At 37.3% G+C, this 22,397-nt stretch overlaps 1 pseudogene across 2 annotated transcripts; it reads right to left on the bottom strand.

The window, feature by feature from the left end:
* Positions 1–5,082: 5,082 nt before the first annotated feature.
* Positions 5,083–11,268, bottom strand: LOC116268626 (annotated as a pseudogene). 2 transcript variants are annotated; one of them, XR_004181773.1, is made up of 2 exons: positions 10,801–11,268; positions 5,083–9,403 (listed from the first exon to the last, which is right to left on the bottom strand). The product of XR_004181773.1 is annotated as a metabotropic glutamate receptor 1 pseudogene, transcript variant X1 (transcript). The 2 variants fall into 2 exon arrangements; XR_004181774.1 differs by having other exon boundaries at positions 5,083–9,400.
* Positions 11,269–22,397: the final 11,129 nt, after the last annotated feature.

The following is a 22,397-nucleotide window of genomic DNA, read 5'->3' as shown; positions in this document are numbered from 1 at the left end:
AAGCTGTTTCCACTATTTTTATCCTCATATAACCTTTTAAAATCTTTCATAAAGTTTTTTTTTCTCTTGAACATACTATCAGCAATTTGCTTATTGATTTTTTTGTTCTACCTTTTATAACAGACAAATTATAAAATGTGTTATAGCACCACAGAGAACAGAGGAAACTGCCCCTGATTATTTAACAATAGCTGTAGAATACACTGTCCAATCAAAAAATTTACACTGAGGGCCACATGCTGTGAGTACAATTGTTATTAAGGGAGAGAATGAGAAGTTGAATATGTGCCACTCATGTTAGTAAATCAGCATTTTCCCTCTTTATTTTCACATCTCCCCCCAGAACTTCCCTGTATTTACTTCACACAGGCTCATCTAAGCTGAAGGCATCTTCCTAATTAAGGTTAGAATAGCATGACAACAATAATGATATCTTACATCTATTACATCTGCCTAGCCCTATATGGAGCACTGTCACATCTTATCTGCATAATAAACTCAGGGGACTGTTTTCTGTATATTTCACCCTGATGACTTTCTGAGCATACCTAATTTTATGACTTCCTTGGGTCAATCCTATTCCAGACCTCTGGATTTCAACTCTAGCCACTCTTCTCTAATTTTCTCAAACTTATCCACTCCATACCACTTCTAGTCACTTGTCGTAGAGATGATGTCACAGAGATGTCTGACCATGTGTCATCACCCACTGTTAACCACAACCCTCACGGAGAAGGCATCCTTTCTTCTTTCATTTTAACAAGGTGTTTCATTCTGGTCTTATTTTGCATTTCTGCACTGAAGGAGCTGGAAAAAAAAAAGCTAATTTATAATCTGAAATAGAGCTTCATGCGAAGTAGTCACTCTACATTGAAAGTTTATTTTCTCTGTGAAAGAAGCTTTATTACAAGATGATAAATATGGCGGTAGAGTTGCTCAGATGCAGAAGGGGAATCAGATCAGCTGAGAAAATGAAGCCATTCAGAGAAAAAGAAAAGAAAGAAAAAGAAAAGAAGAGAAGGAAGGAAGGAAGGAAGGAAGGAAGGAAGGAAGGAAGGAAGGAAGGAAGGAAGGAAGGAAGGAAGGAAGGAAGGAAAGAAAACTTTGTCTTAAGAAAGTATCTAAAACAAAGCTAAATTAGTCCTAGCTTTGCTACTGATGAATTTTATGATCTTGAGCAAGTCATTTTGTTTTATTTTTCTGTGCTTTTTATTCTCATTTGTAACAAGAACGTTTCCTAAAATCTATGGTAGATGCTGCACCTTTATCTTAACCATGAATTTCATTTTAATCTTATGTTACTAGGTTTAGGGTCGAAAATCCGCATTCAATTAATTGGCTTCTTGGACTTGCTTAATATTCATCAGCTGAGAAGAAGTCATCTCTTTGGTGGCAGTTTAAGAAAAACAATTGAAATGTATTTATGGGTATCATTTTCTTGTTATTTAAAATGCTGCTGTGAAGAATATGACATGGTAGTGATTATAATTCCCATTTTACAAATGAAACTGAGATGTGCATGCATACAGTATTTCCCATATGTTTTGTGCATTTTTCAAAACAATAATTAAACATTTTCTTTATAACCCATGAGCCTATAACTGTCTATATATTTCTATGTCTCTTCCAACAAATATGGGACCCTTGAAGAAAATAATAATAATAGTAGTAATAATAGTTATTATTTTGATTTTTATTATTTTAATTTACGTGTTATCAAGCACCCAGAAAAATATGTGATGCATAATAGACACATTTGTTTATTTATAAATGTCTTTATTAGAAAGCAAATACGTTACTAGCTAATCAAAGAATTTCTGCCTCCCAAAATCCTGTGCTTCAACTACCAATTAAGGCTTTTACCTTGATATTTAGATAATTGCCTTGAATCCTCAATTTGTTGGCTATGAAATGAATAAAATCAACAATCCTAAAATTGATAAATGGGGATTTCTGAGAACCAATTCTCTGCATAAAAACATTAGTGTTCTATTTGGTACTACAATGCCTTAAGTTTAAGAGAGTAAAGCTTTCTGCAATACCAAAGGTAATTAAAATTATAATTTCTCATGTAAGTTAAGATTTTAAATGTTGTAGACATTCATAGAGAATAATTAAACAGGAAAAAGAAGCAAATATTTCTATACAAATTTAGAATCTAATGATAACTCTCTGTTGCATAAGACAGTGACATTTTGACAAGGCTTTATGCCTTGTCTTGACTCTGGTTTTCAACTACAGCTTCTCTGAAAATTGACAACCTTCTCCTACTGACATGCTGCTTCCAACATATATCAGAACAGCATGTGCCATGAGTTTTTTTAGTGGTTGTAGGTGTTCACCAAACTATTCTTTTCTGGATGTGGTTCCCCAGCCCTCTGTGTTCTTACAAAAGGGTATGCTGAAAACACGACTTTTGGTAAGTCTCTTTATGAACCCATCACTCCAGTCACTGCCCAGTTATTGAAAATCCACAAAGGAGTTATTGTACATTAGCTCCCTATATCATAAGGGCAAAAATTTTAATACTTGGAGAAGGATGGCTACTGCCAAGCCACAAGGTAGAAACATAAAATGGAAGCTGCCACCACCACCTATCCTATGAAGGAGAGCTTCTTACAAAATTTGCACCAAGATAAATGTAGTTGTAGGGTGATTTTGTGGCAAAGGAATCACAAAGAGTTCAAGCTTACTCAGAATAATGAGTGTCATTTTTTTTCATTTTTGGACTTCACTCTAATTCTATGCACATAATAGCTGTTTGCTAAATACTGATTAGTGTCTTTAAAAATGAGTTTAATAAATCCATTCAAGATATAAAAGAAAAAATAAAGACAAAAATTTTTAAATATAGCAATTTGTGGCCATTTTGAGTAGTAATAAATGGCCTTATATTTTTTTATAGGCTCCAAGATTACCACCATATCTCAGCACAAGGTAACAATTTATGTTCATGATAACTTGGTATATTCAAGGGAAGTGTCCATTATAATGAGCCCTGTCTTTAAAAGAAGTTAGGGAACTTTACAGTAGTGTTTGCAAAGATCACCTCATAATATGTTTTAAATGTAAATGTTGGTATTTAAAGAGACCAACTCTCAAGTATAAAGTAGACAGCTAGAGAATCAAGGTTATGGGTAAACAAGGTTTTACTTGGATATGAACACTTTTTTTTTTAATTACAAATAAAGTATCTCATAACAATATCTGGCTTTTCTTTTGTCCACTTACCCACTCTTGCCAATAATATATGTTCTCTTGGCCAAAGTTCACATGTCTAACTTTGCTTGGATGTATCTTTCTTAAAACCAAAAGTCTTTGTCACACACTTCAAGATTCTCCATTACTCATCCTTCACGTCTATAAAGACTGATGTAATCACAGAATATTAGGACCTACTTCTGTCTTTATTATTAGTTCTTAGCCCAGACTATTTTCTCCAGATAAGCAAATCTGCTTTTCTTTTTTCACACCATGAGAGCACTTTCAATACTGCTTCTTCTACAAATGCTATAATTCCAAACAAAACTCTAACCAAAATTCCCTTTTCTCCAGGTTTTCTCTAGATAATTGCACCACCATTACATTCTTTCAGTTCCCTACAATTGAATAAACTCATGTTTATAAATGTCTATACTGTGATTGCTTTTAGTTACTTTACATGTATTTAAACTGCACTCCCCTCAAAGTAAAAACTACTTAGTAACTGAAATTAAGTCTTCAAAATTGTTATTTAAATTTTTTATGCAGTAAATCTTTACTTAAAGTCATCTGTTGTGATGACTTTTCATTTAAACGACATATAGCCATTCATACATTTGCAAGGTAGTATAGTATGAGGAGGAAAAGCACTGTACAGGAGGAATTCATAATAGACTGAGTGAACACCAGAATTAGCCAGGTAGTTTGCTCATGAAAGAGTTTGAGACTTTAGTTTTGACCCTTATCTTATTTAGGTTTTAATGTATACAATTAAATCCTGGAGACACAAAGCTGGAATACTAAGATAAATTAAATAATCAAAATCCCAGAACTTACTGATGTTAGAAAGGCAGATTGAAGCTAATAATTTTACATTTAAAGGGAAAAAATTCAAGTCCTCCTCTTGAATCTAATGGTAACAGTAATAAAATTAATAACTGTTCAAGCATAAAAGGAAGGAGATATGGCTTAATAGCAGCACTTTTGAAAAGACCTTGGGATGTTAATTGATGTAAGATCTACTCTAGTCAGCTATAATGGTAAGTGAAGTAAAAAGTGAAATGCATGAGTGAAGGAACTGGAGAGGCATACTATAAAAGAGAGATTATTCATTGATGATAAATGTCACGTGGAAAAGAAGCTTGAGTGTTTTGGATGACTGCTAGTCTTCAATGAAGGATTGGTGGAAACTTCAAGAAATATGTTTTAGGTCATTATATAGAAGAACTGACTAAAAGGCAGGTGAAATTCTGTTCTCAATTTAACTCCTGTATACTCCTACTCTAATTAGAAACCCTAATCACAATTAGAAAGCTTTGAACGTGGGCAAGCATGTAATGTGATGTTCTAAGCATCTTTTACTAGTTGGTCTGAATAACCTTTCAAGACAGTCCTATTTCTTACTATATGATCAAAAGAGCAATGTATTAAGATAATTTCCTTTGAAGTAGGTTGCTTCAATCAAGACAAGAAAGATATAGAGAAAGTTGCTGTTACATAGGAAATATGATATTTAGTAGATATGAAATTATTAAAGGTAATTGTATTAACCAAAGTATGTATTTATGACTTAGGAGGACTTTTTTCTGATGTCATTAGACTTTTTAATTGTTTTATAGCAACTATAAAAGTACTTCAAAAGCAAAAAATCAGATCTTGGAAAGAAGCTCAAAAAGGACAATTTTATATAAAATGTAAGCAAATGTAAAAAAAATGTTGCACCAACATGAAAATCTAACTGGAAAGAAAAGTTTACCTTAAAGTGGATATTTTAATAAGGGAAGCAGCATCACTAAATTCATTACTATATCAAAACTTATCTAAGTATCTGAGACAAAATAATAAATAAATAAATAAATAAATAAATAAATAAATAAATAAATGTAACAAATGAAAATTTATCCACTCAAAAAAAAATCTTATAGCTACAAACTCAAAGAACATTTTTATTGGACTTGTTCAATGCTTGGAATTTTATTAACTACAGTTATTTTTAAGTACTGTTGTCAAAAATCGTTTGAAATGATAAATTTGCTTTGTGATAGGGAATCTACATTTTATCAGAAGAATAAAATACAATGTACTTGGCTGAGATATTCTTATCAGCGGTAGGCTATTTCTGTATTATACACTTAGCATGTTTAAAGACTCACATTCCAGGTGGGCAACTTGCTCCAAAGCACATTCAAATTGTATTTGTGGATAAGGCTCCATTACTCCAATATCTTGCTTCCCTCTTGACAGACCCATCTTAACATTTCCCTCCAGAGCCAATCATGAACAATTTCTGGAGAGTCTATTGCATTGCAGGTAACTTTATGTGTACTGATTTTCTTTTATTTTATGTAAATTGATAATTGTCATGTTTCAAGTGTAGTACAAATAATACAATAAAAGATTGAAAAGAATGTAAAAGAATATAAAAACTAAACTGTACTGGTTAAAATACAAAACAAAAGAGAAAATATCTCCAAGTTTAGCTTAAATGTAAAATACAGTAATATGAAATCAACTTGCCATTCAAAAACAATATGATTTCAAAGTAATCTCACAATTAACTACAGAAATGAAGGTACACTAGTCCAGTCAGTGCTTTTCATATTAACTATACTTGGTTAACTTCTAATACAAGAAACAATGATAATGAATTGATTAGGGAATGGTTGATTTGGAAAGGAGAGGTAAAGGTCATGGGAGGCCCTGGAAATTCTAAGCCCTACGTTGCCAATATCCAGACAAACTGGTTTCCTTGCTGAATAGTGCTCAGATGACAGAGACAACCCTGATATGTAGTCTTCACTGCTATTTGACAGGGAACTGTCACCAGTAGGCAACCCCATCAGTCTGAAAGCAGGAAAATTACTAAATGATCCAAGAAAGTGCCTGTAGGCCAGTACACTATGGGGCCCTGAGAAGCAGGAGGGCAAAGCCTCAGGAAAAATGAATCTTCAGCGGGAGCTTACACAAAATTCCATTCCAGATAGAAGGAAATAAATGCAATTTAGTTTTTACAGATGTTACATTTAATAAGAGAAGTAACTAATTCCCTTTGAGAAGAAACAAGGTATTATATATGAATGGCAAGGTGAATGATGTAATTGTTTGGTAATAAAATAAACACCACATATTGCTATGATGCTGTTGTGTGAACACAACGTAGTCTGGAATCAATCACTAGAATAGTACAGAGACATTGTCTTTGCCATACCACACCAATCAGAAGGCAGAAAGGAAACATAGTAATCCAAACTAACACATGGGCAAAATTGTAATATTAGTCCTTTCTCAGCAAAATTAGTGAAAACAAGTTCAATTAATTTTCCAAAAACATAATTCTACTTCTCAGAAAGCAACCCACTATTAGCCACCTCTCACCAAATAAAATAATCTTATAACAAAATTATGGAAAATGAAAATACTGTTTAAAAATGATGAAATATTGCTTCTTCCAGAAGAAATAATTTAGACTTCTAATATCAATAATCAATTATCTAGCTCAATGGGGGAAATATTATTAAATATTTAAATAAATCACATTCAATCTAGATTTTGCCATTCTCTTTGCCATCATCTTTGGATCTATCCAATGATGATATTTAACACATTTTTAACTTGTTCTTTCAGGATGTTTCATGTAAGCAAGCACTAAAGGAAACTATGCTAAACATTAACATGTAGTAAAGTTAAATATTAAAATATAAGGAATTAACATCTGAACTTAAGCTTGTGTCTTTAAAAAGTAATGAATTTTTGTTCAAAAAGAAGTATGTAGTTCATGATTAAAAATCAAGCTTCAGAAGCATAAGTCAGTTGTTACAAAGTTATATCACAGCGGATAGATTTTTTCCAAAAGCAAAATCTGAAAATATAATGTGTAATTCTATATCATTTATGTTTGTTCTGAGAATTCTGTTCCCTTTATAAAGTATGTTTTCATTAATGATAACCATATAATCACTTCACTATGGATGCTGCCAATTTCTATAATCAAACCTCACACCAGTAACTGAACATTGTGGAAATATTAAAAGAACGTGGAGCTATGTCTATGGCTTCTTGAAAATCATTTGACTTGAAGAAATATGAATGCAGAAATACCAGCAAGATTGTCTTCTTATGCCAGACAATCTTATACATGTGAATTGTCCTAGATGTTAATTTATAACCAGGGCCTCAGTTTTTTCATAAACCTACTGGGAGAATTAAAAGTAGCTGAGCTCAGAAATCCCCTTTTATTAAAAAATGTATATAATCTAAGCTGAAGAGAGTGTAGAAAATCTTTATATACAAAAATTTTTGAATATTCACATCCATAAGTTTCTGGAAAAATCAAAGCTTTTAATCTTAGGTTAATTTATTGCATTTTAGAAAGACATCATAAACCTAATATCTGCTATCCATTCATTAGTACTTTATAACTGATCTAACTTTAATTCTAATATGTAAGTTCATTGTGTTAGAAGAAAAAGACTAGAAACAAAAACTCAAATCCAACTGGTCACCAGTGTTATTTCTCATAAAACAGGATAATTCTTGGGAGAGTGAGGGAATCTGGACAATTTTAGTCTATCAAGTAAGAAGAAAATACATGACTTAAATTACTTACTTTTTCTTTGTAACTAAGGTACTCCAGAAATAAAAATATAAGTTTCTGATATACTGAGGGAGATGACTGCATTAATCCTATATTCACAGGAAAGTTTTTGATATGTAAGAAGGGGTACAAGAGGACAAAACACCTTCAACTGTTTAAGAAAGATAAAGCCTTGAAGTCCAATTTGTGGAACAGTAACTTCTTTTTGCCAGTCACTCACACTGAATTAACTCCTTACACCTGGAAAGTCATAGCCGGTCACTGAAGGGCAATATAACACCTTGGACAAATAAGCCTTCCAAAAACAAACTCAAAATATGAGGGCAAACAAGTATCCAAGTCAAATCTACTGCTGGACACTTTGCATGGAAAGTTTGATACCTTTCAGCTCCTACTATCCTCAGATATTCTGTGGGGTACAATTTTCTTACACTATAATTGTAAGGAAATGGGTGGGCAGTACTGAGAACGGTAAACTCCTTTCTCCACAGTGCTAGAAATAAACAGGAACAATACTATGATCCCAGGGACACATAGTGCAATGCCCTGGCTTTCTCAGTACCCTTCTTTCCCAAATATAATGCCTACCTTCGGTGTGGACTGCAGAGACATAGGTCCAATTGTAACGTTTGACTATGTCAAGCATGGCCCTTGCCTGCAAAGTGTCAGAAGGGACAACCCTCAGGAAGTATTTGTACAAAGTTTTGTCACTCAGGTCGATGCTTGTGGCTGAATAAGCGATCTGCGGGATGTCGAAGAGCTGGAGCAGGTTCTGCACTTGAATGGCTACAGAGCTGGAGCCAGGACCGATCACTCCCGCAATGGGCTTCTTAGTCCTGCCGGGGGGGAGGGACTGGCCGTCAGGTAGGCACCGGTTGAACCCATCCTTCTCATCTCGAATGGAAATCAGAGAGTCCCTAATGAACTCAATGCTCTGTTCCAGAGCCACGGAAGAGTGCCAGCAGGAGTCCCGGATCTCACTGCCCAGGGTGATGTTGGGCAGGAGGACTGGGTCCGCGTTGATCTTATCCAACGTGTGGAACATGGCCTCCACCCTCTGGATACCATACTGCTCCCTGATCTCCCCACACTTCCTCTCGGGCACTTTCTCGGCCGGAGGTTGGTGATGGACTGAGAAGAGGGCTCCAATGATGACATCTCCGTCCATTCTGGCCACCGAGCGCTGAGACGACGCTCCCGCCAGCAACACTTTCCTGCCGGGGCTTCTGGGGAGAAGGGACACTTCCAAAAATATCGCTGGGAAAAAAACCAAGAGGAGCCCGACCATGGTGGTGAGGACGCGGTCCACAGCCTGCCAGCCGCGTTCTCACGCTGGTCCCGCTGCAGGCTCCCAGCGCTCACCCCCGAGATGCCCAGTGCCGCCTCTCCCAGAGTGGTGCCCCTCGCCAACAATGGTCGTCCAAGGCCTTTGCCTCCTCCACCACCGCCTCCTTCCCCTTCGTCTCCTCCTCTAGGTCCTCCACGACCGCCTCTACAAGCTGGAGGCGTTTGTAGGGAAATTCGAATCCCCGTTCTTCACCGGTGCATCAAGGTAAATTGATCAAGAGTACAGCAGAAGTCGTGTTGGCAGCGGTGAGCTGGATGCTGCTGACAAAAGACAGAGAAAAATCACGGCCTTGTCATCAGAGGACCTGTGTTAAAACTCTGGGGTCCGTGATGTTAACAGTTGCCTTGACCGTTTCATTTCGGCACATCCTGATATCGGCTGCAGGAACAGCTTGGAACGCAGCTGTGGTCACTGAGGAAGGCGGGGTGTCCTATCCCCTCCGTCCTCACCGGTCCCGGCGGCGCAGAGCCCCACCAACTCGCCCGCTCCTCCAGCCTTAAGTCTGTTCCTGGTCCCCTAAAACCTATCATGCCTTCTTACTTGGAGGGCGGTGGGGAAGGTGAGCAGAGAGGAGGGGAGGAGCTAGGTCCTTCAACCCAAGATAACTTTCCGGATTGGAAAAGATCAACTTTTTTTCCAGAAGAAAATTTGGAAACTGATTGTAAAGGTGGAAGTGCGACTTTAAAATAAACGTAAACAAGGGATGCACCTTTTACTTTAATTTTGAGGGGTTGAAGAAATCCTGACATACAATCAACTGTAGATTTAATTTGCCAGCTTGAAGAAAATCCATATTAGTTACTAAGGCAACGCCTGGTAAAGTCTCCGTATGGAGGAGTTTGGTATGTTTCCCCCCTAAGAAATCAGGCTTGCTGTGTATGTTCAAGAAGAAGGGGTGCAGATAAGGTAACTTGTTTCCCGCGGTGGGTGGACGGGTTAGAGGGGGTCCTGCGCTCTCCTAAATCCGGACCTTTGGGGTTTGCATAGTTGCCAGAAAGGGAACGGAGGGGAGCTTCCGGGTTGCTCTCGCCGCAGCAGCCTGAGACGTGCCGCCTTCAGGACCCTGGACAGTGCTCGGTCCAGCCAGCTATTCCCTGGCAGGGCCTGCAAGGGACGCTTTGACCAGTGAGTTGCAATTCCCTGACCCGCTTTGCTCTTTCAACCTCCCTCCTCTGCGTTTTTTACCCATACACACATACACACACACACACACATCCCTCCACTCGAGTCCCCACCGCCCCTCCGCCCTCATTCTCGTCACCTTGCACCGCTTCTGCAGGTATATTTATCCAAACCCACCCGCTTGAGGACAGAGGCGCCAAATCTCAGCCCCCTGCGGGGGGCTGAAGTTGGCTCCCTCTCCCGTTCCTCCCCTGCTCCCTTTCTCAAGGTGAGAGCCGACGAAAAGGTGGCTATGGGAGCGGGCGAGGGGGGCACAGGAGGTGAGGCAGAAAAAGGAGAAAGACAACCCAGGCACCCATGGGTCCCGACCCTTCCTGAGGATACAGGACGAAAAGAAATACATAAGCGAGAATGCGCCTGGGACCCGGAGGGAAATCTGATAGACTGGGACTTTGTCTGCCGTTGCGGGTTGGTTTCACCCGAAGAAGTGTCCGCTCACCTGAGTCTGTTTGGAGGACATGGACTTGAGACTTACCTGAGTACCTGAGTCGGGGTAGACAGTGCTATGGTCCCGGGGCCAGAGAACCGTGGCCACCCTCCGCTTGCAGACGCCTCAGCTCTAATCCAGACGGTGCAAAGATGCGATCTGGGCTGTACACTAGTGCCCTCTTTCTTCAGCACTATTTTACCGCAAGGGAAAAAGAGGGGGAGGGAAGAAAGAAAGAAAGAAAAAAAAACAGGTCACCCAAGGCTTGTCTATTATCTCATGCATAAAAATCAGTCGTTTGATAGAGGGAGGAGGGGAGACAAGCTAGGGGAAAGTGGGGAATATTAATTCCTTTACTATATGAGGGGTCGTATAGAAGCTGCCAGATATGTGAACAGTCAGACAATCTGGCCAAAGAAGTGAAGAACTGCCTAAGCTGCTTTGGGGTAGATATCTTTGTATATATCTCAGGGACTCAAATATATTTTCTCTCTCTGCAAGTAAAGTCCCTACAGAGGGAAACAGAGTCTAAATACATGTATAGACATCTAAAGAAAGGCTCTATTAGTAGATTGCAAGGGAAATCAGGAAGAGGCTGCATAGGGTGGGAGAAGAATAAGGATAGGCATGCCCATTATGAATTAAGGTATGTCAAATGAAGAGAGTAATATTGTGGATGTATTTTCAGGTCAAGATGTAACTAAATTGAGAATGAGAGTCAGGTCACATGGAAACACTGGAGTGACAGTTATCCAAATTCCTCTCAGGCGGTCATCACCTTCCCTACAGGTCTATGGTGTTACTTCTTACTGCGTGAAAAGTGGAAGTTAAATCACATTCCTCTGGGAACATGTTGGCTGAGCAGAATGTGACCCGGCTTTTTCAGGGGAAAAAGGCAAGTGACAGTGTGTCTGTCTACTCTTGTTCAAAGCTTTCTATTTATGTCATCTGCAGAGCAAAGAGATCAGCTTATGTTGGTCCCTTATGGGTCAGCTTATAATCGCCTTGCTCATGTCATTATTAAATTATGGAATGGTGCCATGTCAGACTGGAGGGGATAAACCACATGTGGCAGTTTCAAATACTCTTCAGTGTGTTCCATGAAACTTAGGAGGGAAAACAATAACTCTAGTCAATAACAAAAGGTCTTTCTCATTCTGGTTCTGATCTTTTTTCCCTAAGTGTCAGAGTTTTCTTGATGTTTTTTAGACAGACCAAAGAATATATTTTTTCTTTTTCCACAAACAATGCACTAAACAACGTTCACATTTTTTAGACTAGATGATCTCAATTCGGGAAGTAGCCACATGTTTACATAAGGAAAATGGGAAGAGGTAAGTTCTGATCATCACATATGGGACTAAATGGTTCTCTGCCTCTACCCTAGGAATATGTCTGTTCTAAGAACAGCAAGTCACAGGTATGTACAGTATCCCATAGCATCTGACTTCCTCTAGTAGCCACTCAAGTTCAATTTTAGATAATTCCATTAGAGTGTGATAAGTTCTAAACATTATTTTCCTATAATATTTCATAGATACAATCTCTGAATGTACAAAGATTTCTGTGCATATATAAACCCTTAATTATGATTTTCAGCATTAGAGAAAGTAATGTCTCTGAAGTCCACATTTAGTTTCAATATGTGCTCTTAAAGCTGAATATCTTTAATATATCGCATTGCTGTACTGAAGGAATAATTAAATGTTCAGATTTATTGGTTCTCAAATTCATTTTACAGTCCAAGTAAAAACTACACATTCAGGTTGGCTGAAACTAATCATTTTAAAGAGGATGAATTTGAGGATTATATCATGCCAGATGCATGCATATACAAAAATTACATATTAAAAGAAAAAAATTCAAATGTATAAAGTTGAAATGATCAATTAAACTTATTGATAATGATTTAAGAGTTAACTATAGAAGGTACCAGGACAAAAACAAGAAAAGAAGGAGGCATTGAGACAGAAGAAGACAAGATCACCCATATATACTTTCTCTTTCTATAAATGAAGACTTTACATAGGAGGTAGGGTCTAATACATGTGCAGACATCTAAGGGATGGTTCTGTCAGTAGGATTGAAGGGGATTACTACAACAATGAGCTACATACAAACTAGCAAATACAGGTAAATACACTAATCTGTAAGAGTTCAAAGAATGCTAAAGGTTCAACAATCCAGAAATATTGTTAGTATGTATATTCAGTATTAGTATGAAATCACATTACAATCAGTATGTGATCTGTAGCAGGGTAAAAAAGTGTTATCAGTCTTTAGGTTTGGGAAATCTATACACAATGTGGTGGAGATCAAGATCAAAACCAAAAGAATATCTAATCTAGTATGTGATTTGTAGCAGGATAAAAAAGTGTTATTGGTATTTGGGTTTTGGAAATCTATTTAATACACAGTTTAGTGGAGATCAAGATCAAAACAATATCTGAACTGTTATCTCAAAACAATGATTTAATGTGCTGCTGTAACAATAAGAACAACAGAATGCTCATCATCCTTATATGGTAATAAGGTCAATAATATCCATCAACAAAACTGTGGTCACCCTCCTTATGAATGTATGTGTAATTATTGTTGCTTTCCATCATAAAGTATTTCATAGAAGAATGAGTCTAGGCTATAAAAGAGCAAAAGGATATAAAGTTTTCCACATAAAATCAGCTAGAAATTTAAACTCTTCAAATGGGAGAGACAAGAAGTGAGCAAGAATAAGATAAAAGAAATAACAGGATGAATTAAGCCTTGTATTAGGTATTTCTTACACTGCTATAAAGAAACATAATCATGGCAAAGGGTGAAGGGGGAGCAAGAGACATCTTCCCACAGTGGCAAAAGAGCAGGGGAAACTGCCACTTATGAAACCATCAGAACTCATGAGAACTCACTCACCTATCATGAGAACAGCATGGGGGAAACTGCTTCCATGATCTAATCACCTCCCATCAAGTCCCTTCCTCAACACCTAGGGACTAAAATTTGAGATGAGATTTGGATGGGGACACAAAGCCAAACCATGTCATTTCAACCCTGGCCCCTCTCAAATCTCAAGTCCCATTCACATTTCAAAACCAATCATGCCTTCCCAACAATCCCCCACAATCTTAACTCATTCCAGCATTAACCCAAAAGTCCAAGTCCAAAGTCTCATCTGAGACAAGGCATGTCCCTCCCACCTATGAGCCAGTAAAATAGAAAGCAAGTTAGTTACATCCAAGACACAATGGCTGTACAGGCATGAAGTAAATGTTACCATTCCAAATGGAAGAAATTACCCCAAACAAAGAGACCATAGGCCTCATGCAAGTCAGAAAGCCAACAGGGCAGTCATTAAATCTTAAAGCTCCAAAATAATCTCATTTGACTCCATGTCTCACATGTCTCACATCCAGGGAATGCTGATGCAAGGGGTGGACTCCCATAGCCTTGGGCAGCTCTTTTGTTTACTCGCATTGAGTGCCCGTGGCTTTTCCAGACACACAGTGCAAGCTGTCAGTGGATGTACCATTATGGAATCTGGAGCATGGTGGGTCTTTTCTCACAGCTCCACCAGGCAGTGCCCCAGTGGGGACTCTGTGTGAGGCTCCAACCCCACATCTCCCTTCTGCATTGTCCTTGCAGATGTTCCCCATGAGGGCTCTGCTCCTGCAACAGACTTCTGCCTGGACATCCAGGCATTTACATACATCCTCTGAAATCTAGGCGGAGGTTCCTAAGCCTCAATTTTTGACTCCTGTGCACCTTTAGGCTCAACACCACATGGAAGCTTCCAAGGCTTGGGACTTGCAGCCCCTGAAGCAATGACCCAAGTTGTACCTTGACCCTTTTCAGCCACAGCTGGGGCTGGATCAAATGGCATTCAGGGCACCAAGTCCCAGGGCTTCACAGAGCAATGAGGCCCTGGACCTAGCCCATGAAACCATTTATCTCTCCTAGGCCTCTGGGCCTGTGATAGGAGGATCTGCCTTGAAGATCTCTGACATGCCCTGGAGACATTTCCGCATTGCCTTGGTGATTAACATTCAGCTCCTCATTACTTATGCAAATTTCTGAAGCTGGCTTAAATTTCTCCCAAGAAAATGGGGTTTTATTTTCTATCAAAAGGTCAGGGTACAAATTTTCCAAACTTCTATGCTCTGCTTCTGTTTTAAAGTTCCAGTTTCAAGCTATATTATTTGGGAATACATATAACTACACTTTCAGGTCACCTCTTGAATGCATCGTTGCTTAGAAATTTCTTCTGCCAGAGATCCTAAATCATCCCGCCAAGTTCAAAGTTCCACAGATCTCTAGGGCAGGCGCAAAATGCTGCCAGTCTCTTTGCTAAAGCATATCAAGAGTGAGCTTTGCTCCATTTCCCAATAAGTTATTCATCTGCATCTGAGACCACCTCTGCCTGGACTTCATTGTCCATACCACTATCAGCATTTTGGTCAAAATGATTCAACAAGACTCTAGAAAGTTTCAAACTTTCCCACATCTTCCTTCCTCCCATGTCTTCTTCTAATCCCTCCAAACTATTCCAAACTCTGCCTGTTAACCAGATCAAAAGTTGCTTTCGCATTTTCAGGTTATCTTTATAGTGGTGCCCCACTTTCTGCCTCTGTGATGCCAATTTCCTGTTTTAGTCCCTTCTCACACTGCTATAAAGAAATACAATCATGGCAGAAGGCAAAGGGGAAACAAGGGAAGTCTTTCCTTTGTGGCATGAGAGAGAGAGAGCAGGGGAAACTGCCACTTATAATACCAAAAGATCTTACGAGAACTCTCTATCATGAAAACAACATGGGGGAAACAGCCCCCATGATCCAATCACCTCCCACCAAGTCCCTCCCTCAACACCTGGGAATTACAATTTGAGATGAGATTTGGGTGGGGACAAAAAGCCAAACCATATCAAGCCTGTATTTCAAATTATAGTATACTCTAATGGGTACTTTGAAAAGTAAAATTTATGCACTTACTTACATATGCAAATGAAGTATACACAAGTGGTAATAAACTCATTGCCAAAAAGATAGTAGTGACTGAAAACAGAAATAAGATCAAAAAGTCTTTGAGGAAATTGATTTGGAGAGCATTGATATGTAGTGTATTACTAAGGGAATATAATTGATGTTCAAGATAGATCAATGTTGTGGAGAGAAAATATTATGCTTTTCCATAAACTATCATGCTCCATGGACAATTAATTTAATTGAATATAACATTTCTTACATTCTTATATTTTATTCATAGTGTCAGCAAGATAATTCAAGTCCCACTGAGAATTTTCAGTTTATCTTTTTTTTTATTGTATTTTTTTTATTATTATTATACTTTAAGTTCTAGGGTACATGTGCATAACATGCAGGTTTGTTACATATGTATACTTGTGCCATGTTGGTGTGCTGCATCCATCAACTCGTCAGCACCCATCAACTCGTCATTTACATCAGGTATAACTCCCAATGCAATCCCCCCCTCCCCCCTCCCCATGATAGGCCCCGGTGTGTGATGTTCCCCTTTCCGAGTCCAAGTGATCTCATTGTTCAGTTCCCACCTATGAGTGAGAACATGCAGTGTTTGGTTTTCTGTTCTTTTGATAGTTTGCTAAGAATTATGGTTTCCAGCTGCATCCATGTCCCTACAAAGGACACAAACTCATCCTTTTTTATGGCTGCATAGTATTCCATGGTGTATATGTGCCAGTTTATCTATCCAATTTGGCTATCTACATGGCTTGTCTTTATTGGACTTTGTTCTCTGAACCAAAGTCAATTGGAAAATAAAATCTCTTCCTTTAAGAAACTGGAAACATTTTTATAAAACTTGTATGATTAACAAAGTAAGGAAAACACTTTAAAAGATAAGGACTAAAGCCAAATTTACTATGTGTTCAATTGTTTTATTGGACTGATTAATTAGGCTTTTACTATACATAGGACTATATTTAGAGATAGGACCAAAAGCATCGACTTCCCTAAGTGAATAAAAATCATTAATGGCTCGGTGAACTCATGCAGATTGACTGGGACACATACATTTGGCCACATACTGTTCTGTCACAATGGTCTAAACATCTATCTTTATAGTATTAAATATAATACAGTGTTTGATAGACAAGAAGCATGCCTATAGTTAACAATAATATGTTGTACATTTCAAAATAGCTAGAAGACAAGAAATTGAACCTTCCTAGCATAAAGTAAAGCCAAAACTTAAGGTAATGGCTATCCCAATTACACTGATTTAATCTTTATATTTATATGAATGTATCTAAATATCACATGTACCTCAAAATACATGCATCTATTATGTATCAATTTTAAAAACTTTACTTCAAAAAAGAAGGAAAAAATAAATTTAAAAATTGATCTAAAATTACAATTAAGGAGAATAAGACAAACACATTATTCTGGAAGCACAGTGAAGGCAGCAACTATTGTCTGTTTTATTCCCTGCAGTATCCCCAGTGTCTACAACAATGTCAGGTTCATTATAGGTGCTCAAAAATTCACTGGATAAATGAATGGATACATTCTTTCAGAACATTAAAATTATCATCTTGTGTCGATGCCTTTCTCTAAGAATACAAAGTCAAGCAGTTTACAGACTTTTCTCATTTATTTTTAATATAGTGTAGAAAGAGTTATTATTTTGCAACTATGTCTCAAGTGCAATTAACTAAACTAATTAATATTAAACCTTTTAGAACCATATTTACACTACAAACTTCATTATATTTGAAGTATTAAAATGTGTTCCCAATGTGACAAAACCATTTCCACCACTGTGCTGCATATGTTAGTGTATAGAAAATGAAATTTTATAAAAATAAAAAAAAATTAAATGTAAGCTAATGTTTACTTAATGTTGTGTCTACATAATTTGAAAGTAACTATTTGAAAATGTTATCAGAACCATCATATGAGATGAGCAAAATAGGCATGTTATGGAATCCTACAGATGAAAAAATTGAGACACCAAGAATGTTTTCATACCTGAGCAAACAAGAATGTTTTCACTAATAAATTAGTGGCAGTGCCACATCACACTATCTTTATTCCACATTCATAAACTGAGTGTAATAAAAACAAAATATATAAACTGAGCTAAGTATTACTTATTTTCATTTTTCCTTAAGCTTTGAACTGATGCTCTTCTCAGAAAATGCTTAAGTAATAAAGAAAATGAATTTGAATTCCTTTCCCTTGGGCGTTTCATCTGTTGAGGGCATAAACATTACAGGTGATTGTTCTATTTGCTTAAAATAGCCATCTTTTATAACAGTTCTAATAAAGGCAGTAACCTACTTGCACAGTCTCACAGCCAACTTTTGAACAATTAAGCAAGAAAAGTATCTAAATTTTCAGATCCCATAAAAGCCTTCATTAGGAAAGACTTTCCTACTACAGTTTCACCTACACAACCAATTAAATTATTATTCCTGTTTAAACAGAAATATACTGTATTCCTACTTCACTGCAACAGAAAATCTACAACATAGTTGTTATACAATCAGCATACCACCAAAATATTGCCCTACCTGAAACACATCCTTTATCCTTTTTATCAACCAGAGAATAGATAAGCAAAATGTCTTATCACACAATGGATCACTACTCCACAATAAAAACAAACAAACAAACAAATTACAGATTCACGCAACAAAATAGATGAATCTCAAAAACATTATTTTTATTTATTTATTTATTTATTATTATACTTTAAGTTCTAGGGTACATGTGTATAACGTGCAGGTTTGTTACATATGTATACTTGTGTGTGCCATGTTGGTGTGCTGCACCCATCAACTTGTCAGGTGCTGGAGAGGATGTGGAGAAATAGGAACACTTTTACACTGTTGGTGGGATTGTAAACTAGTTCAACCATTATGGAAAACAGTATGGCGATTCCTCAAGGATCTAGAACTAGATGTACCATATGACCCAGCCATCCCATTACTGGGTATATACCCAAAAGATTATAAATCATGCTGCTATAAAGACACATGCACACGTATGTTTATTGCGGCACTATTCACAATAGCAAAAATGAAGTTTTAATCAAACTTGGTGCTTGGGCCAAATAGTCACACTTGGGAAAGGGAGTGGGTCATTCAGTGAATTCCAGAGGATAGGCAGAGAGAACAAGTGTTTACCAAAAGCTGTGGCGGCTACTGAAATAAGAGAAGTTTAAGGAATCAATAATTGAGCTAGAAACAGAGTTTAGTGAGCTTTAGAGATAAGTCCAAATCAAGAGTCCAGAAAACATATCAGAAAGGAGAGGCATAGAAACTGGCAGGGAAATTAGAAGCAAAACAGGGAAGGCTTTGGAACAGTGGTCTAATATGCAAGCTATTGTCCCAGGCTGGTGTTAAGAAACTTACTGAGGGGTGGCCTATAGAACATCTGTCATATAAAGGACTGCCAGTTTGGACTGCCTCAGATATTTTCTTTTCAGTGTACATTTTTTTCCCCAAGCAAATTAAATTATAAACAATTTGAGAGAAGAGACAGTCTCTTTTAGCTTTTGTCCATTTGAAGGAGAAAAAAACAAGGTGTCAGAAGACCTTGATTTTTGTTCTAGTGTTTGTATGAGTTTTCTATTGTTGCCATAACAAACTACCACAAACTCTGGCTTAAAACAACACAAGATACTTATCTCTAAGTTCATAAACTGGAAATCTAAGTTGGCCCAACTGGTTTCTCTGAGTTTTACAAGGCTGCAGTCAAAGTGTCAGCAGGATAGGCTTTTACCAGGAGGCTCTAGGAAATAATATGCTTCCAGGTTCATTCAGGTTGTTGGCAGAATACATTTCCTTGTGGTTGTAGGACTGAGGTTCCTATGTCTTGCTGGTTGTTGGCTGACAATTATTCTCAGTTACTAGTGGCTGCCCACATTTTCTGGCTTGTGCCCAACTTCCTCCATTTTTCACAGTTCAGTCTCCCCTCCTGCCTCACCTCTCTAGCCTTCCTTTTCTGCTGCATCTCTGTCTGGCTCTGCTATTTTCATTTCCTGCTTCTAAGAGTTCATGTGTGTATTAGTCTGTTCTCATGATACTAATAAAGACATACTTGAGCCTGGGTAATTTATAAAGAAAAAGAGGTTTAAGGGACTCACAGTTTCACATGGCTGGGGAGGCCTCAAAATCATGGCAGAAGGTGAAAGAGGAAGGCACGTCTTACACGGTGACAGGCAAGAGAGCTTGTGCAATAGAACTCCTCTTTATAAAACCATCAGATCTTTTGAGACTTATTCACTATCATGAGAACATTATGGGACAGATCTACCCCCATGATTCAACTGCCTCCCACTGGGTCTCTCCCACTATATGTAGGAACTATGGGAGCTACAATTCAAGATGAGATTTGGGTGGGAACACAGCCAAACCATATCGATGTGATTGCATTAGGTGCACTCAGATATTCCATGATAATCTCTTTATCTTAAAGTCACCTGACTAGCAAGCAGAATTCTATCTTAACGACAATCTCTACATTAGTGTATGATTAACCCAGGTTGAGACTCTTGTGGGGACATCTTTAGAATTCTGCCTACAATTGTTTTACAACCGAAAAAATTGTGTGAAGCTGGCAAAGCAGGCATCTGCTTTGTATCTCCTCTTAGATAGTCTCCCATTGAAAAACTCAGAAATTAGGCCAAATAAATGTTAACTTTAACTTCCAGCTGCCTATACCTAAAATCACTTGACTTTAATATAATGCCGTGTAATCAGTTGCTGCCCAGTGACTATTTATTTTTGAGATGAAATAAATAATTGTTGAATATTTGAACTTACACTTTTTGACTTTGTTTTACAAAATTGTATTATACCAATAAAGTTCACATAATTTGTTATTAATATATTCTATTATATATCTAAGTAAAAGTTAGTACAACATTATTACAGAGTAATACTGGCCCAGAGTTTTTTTAAAAAAATAACTGCACTACCAAATTCTCTAACTTCAGGACTGGCAAATCTTGCTTATTACATCTTCCAATGCTAGACTTATGACTTCCAATAATATGCTTTTACTTGTCTATTTTGATGTAGAATGTACCTATTGCTTAGCTACTATAAAAGATGAGAAATTTACCAAAACTCCATTTCTCCACTTACTCACATCCCTCATATTGGTGATTGTGGCAGATTGTATTTTCTGAGATAGCCTCATTAAGATCTCCCACCTCTCATCTTACAGCATGATGCTGACTTTCCACTCACCAAGATGTGAGATGTTTTTTCCCTCCCTTTGACTCTCACAGACTGTGGAAACAGTAGAAGTGTTGCTACTTGACTTCCAACGGTAGGTCATATAAGACAACCAGTTTTCTCCTGGTTCTGTGGGGATGCTTATTCTTGAAATACAGCCAGCATGCTCTGAGGAAACCCAGATCACAAGTACAGGCTATGTTTAGGTGTTCTAGCCAATAGACCTAGTTGAGGCTCCAGCTGACAGCCAGATCCAGCACCAGACTCACAAGAAAGCCTTGGAAATGACTATTGTCCCCATCATCATCTGGCTGTAACCACATGAGACACCCAGCTTGAGAACACCTAGCAGAACCTGGTCAACCCAGAACTATGAGAGATAATAACACGATTTTTGTTGTTTTAAGCTATCAGGCTCTGGGTCAACAATAGGTAACTGGAACAGCTACATCTATATTTTATATTCTTAAGTTTTATTGACTCAGCATTCTGTCAGGAGTTCAATTTTAATTTGTTGAGTGATTTGAAATATTTTATAATAAAAACAGAATTTAGTGTATTATGGTTATATATTAATAAATGCAATTTAATAAAGAATAAAGAAATGAGACTAAGTACCTAGACGAGGAAATACATACTTGTCACTAAGTCCCCGGAACCCAAAAAAGAATGTCTCAAACACAAAGGTCCAGTAAATTCTCTAATGTTTTTATAGTTATAATCGGCTATCATTCTTCTTGTACCTGAAGACATCCTCTTTTTATGGCACTTTTTTTTCCATTTTTATTCCTTACTGTCCTTACTTTTCTTAAGTAATTTTTTAAAAAATTAAATTACTTAAGGAACTTACTTTTCTCATGTAACATTTTTATTAAGAATAAATGAGTGGGAAATACTCTGGGTTACTTTTAAATGTTTTTATTTTGTACTCTTGCTTTCTTGTGTGTGGCTTGATATGAAAATTTAAGTTTAAAATGTTTTTTTGTTTTTATTTTTCATTTTGGCATTTTTGTCCACCTATTTTTATTATATTTTAGTCAACATTGCATTATATTTCCATATCATATTATTCTCATATAAATAAAAACCATTAGGTAAAATATAGGTGTTCATTATTTTCTTGGTATTTATCTTTTTTTATTATTATACTTTAAGTTCTAGGATACATGTGCACAACGTGCAGGTTTGTTACATATGTATACATGTGCCATGTTGGTGTGCTGCACCCAAATCGTCATTTACATTAGGTATATCTCCTAATGCTATCCCTCCTCCCTCCCCGCTTCCCACAATAGGACCCGGTATGTGATGTTCCCCTTCCTGTGTCCAAGTGATCTCGTTGTTCAATTCCCACCTATGAGTGAGAACATGTGGTATTTGGTTTTCTGTTCTCGTGATAGTTTGCTGAGAATGATGGTTTCCAGCT

This window comes from Papio anubis, unplaced genomic scaffold (genome assembly GCF_008728515.1).
Source record: "Papio anubis isolate 15944 unplaced genomic scaffold, Panubis1.0 scaffold706, whole genome shotgun sequence".
Taxonomy (NCBI): Eukaryota; Metazoa; Chordata; class Mammalia; order Primates; family Cercopithecidae; genus Papio; species Papio anubis.
This window is presented reverse-complemented; position numbering and strand designations above follow the sequence as displayed.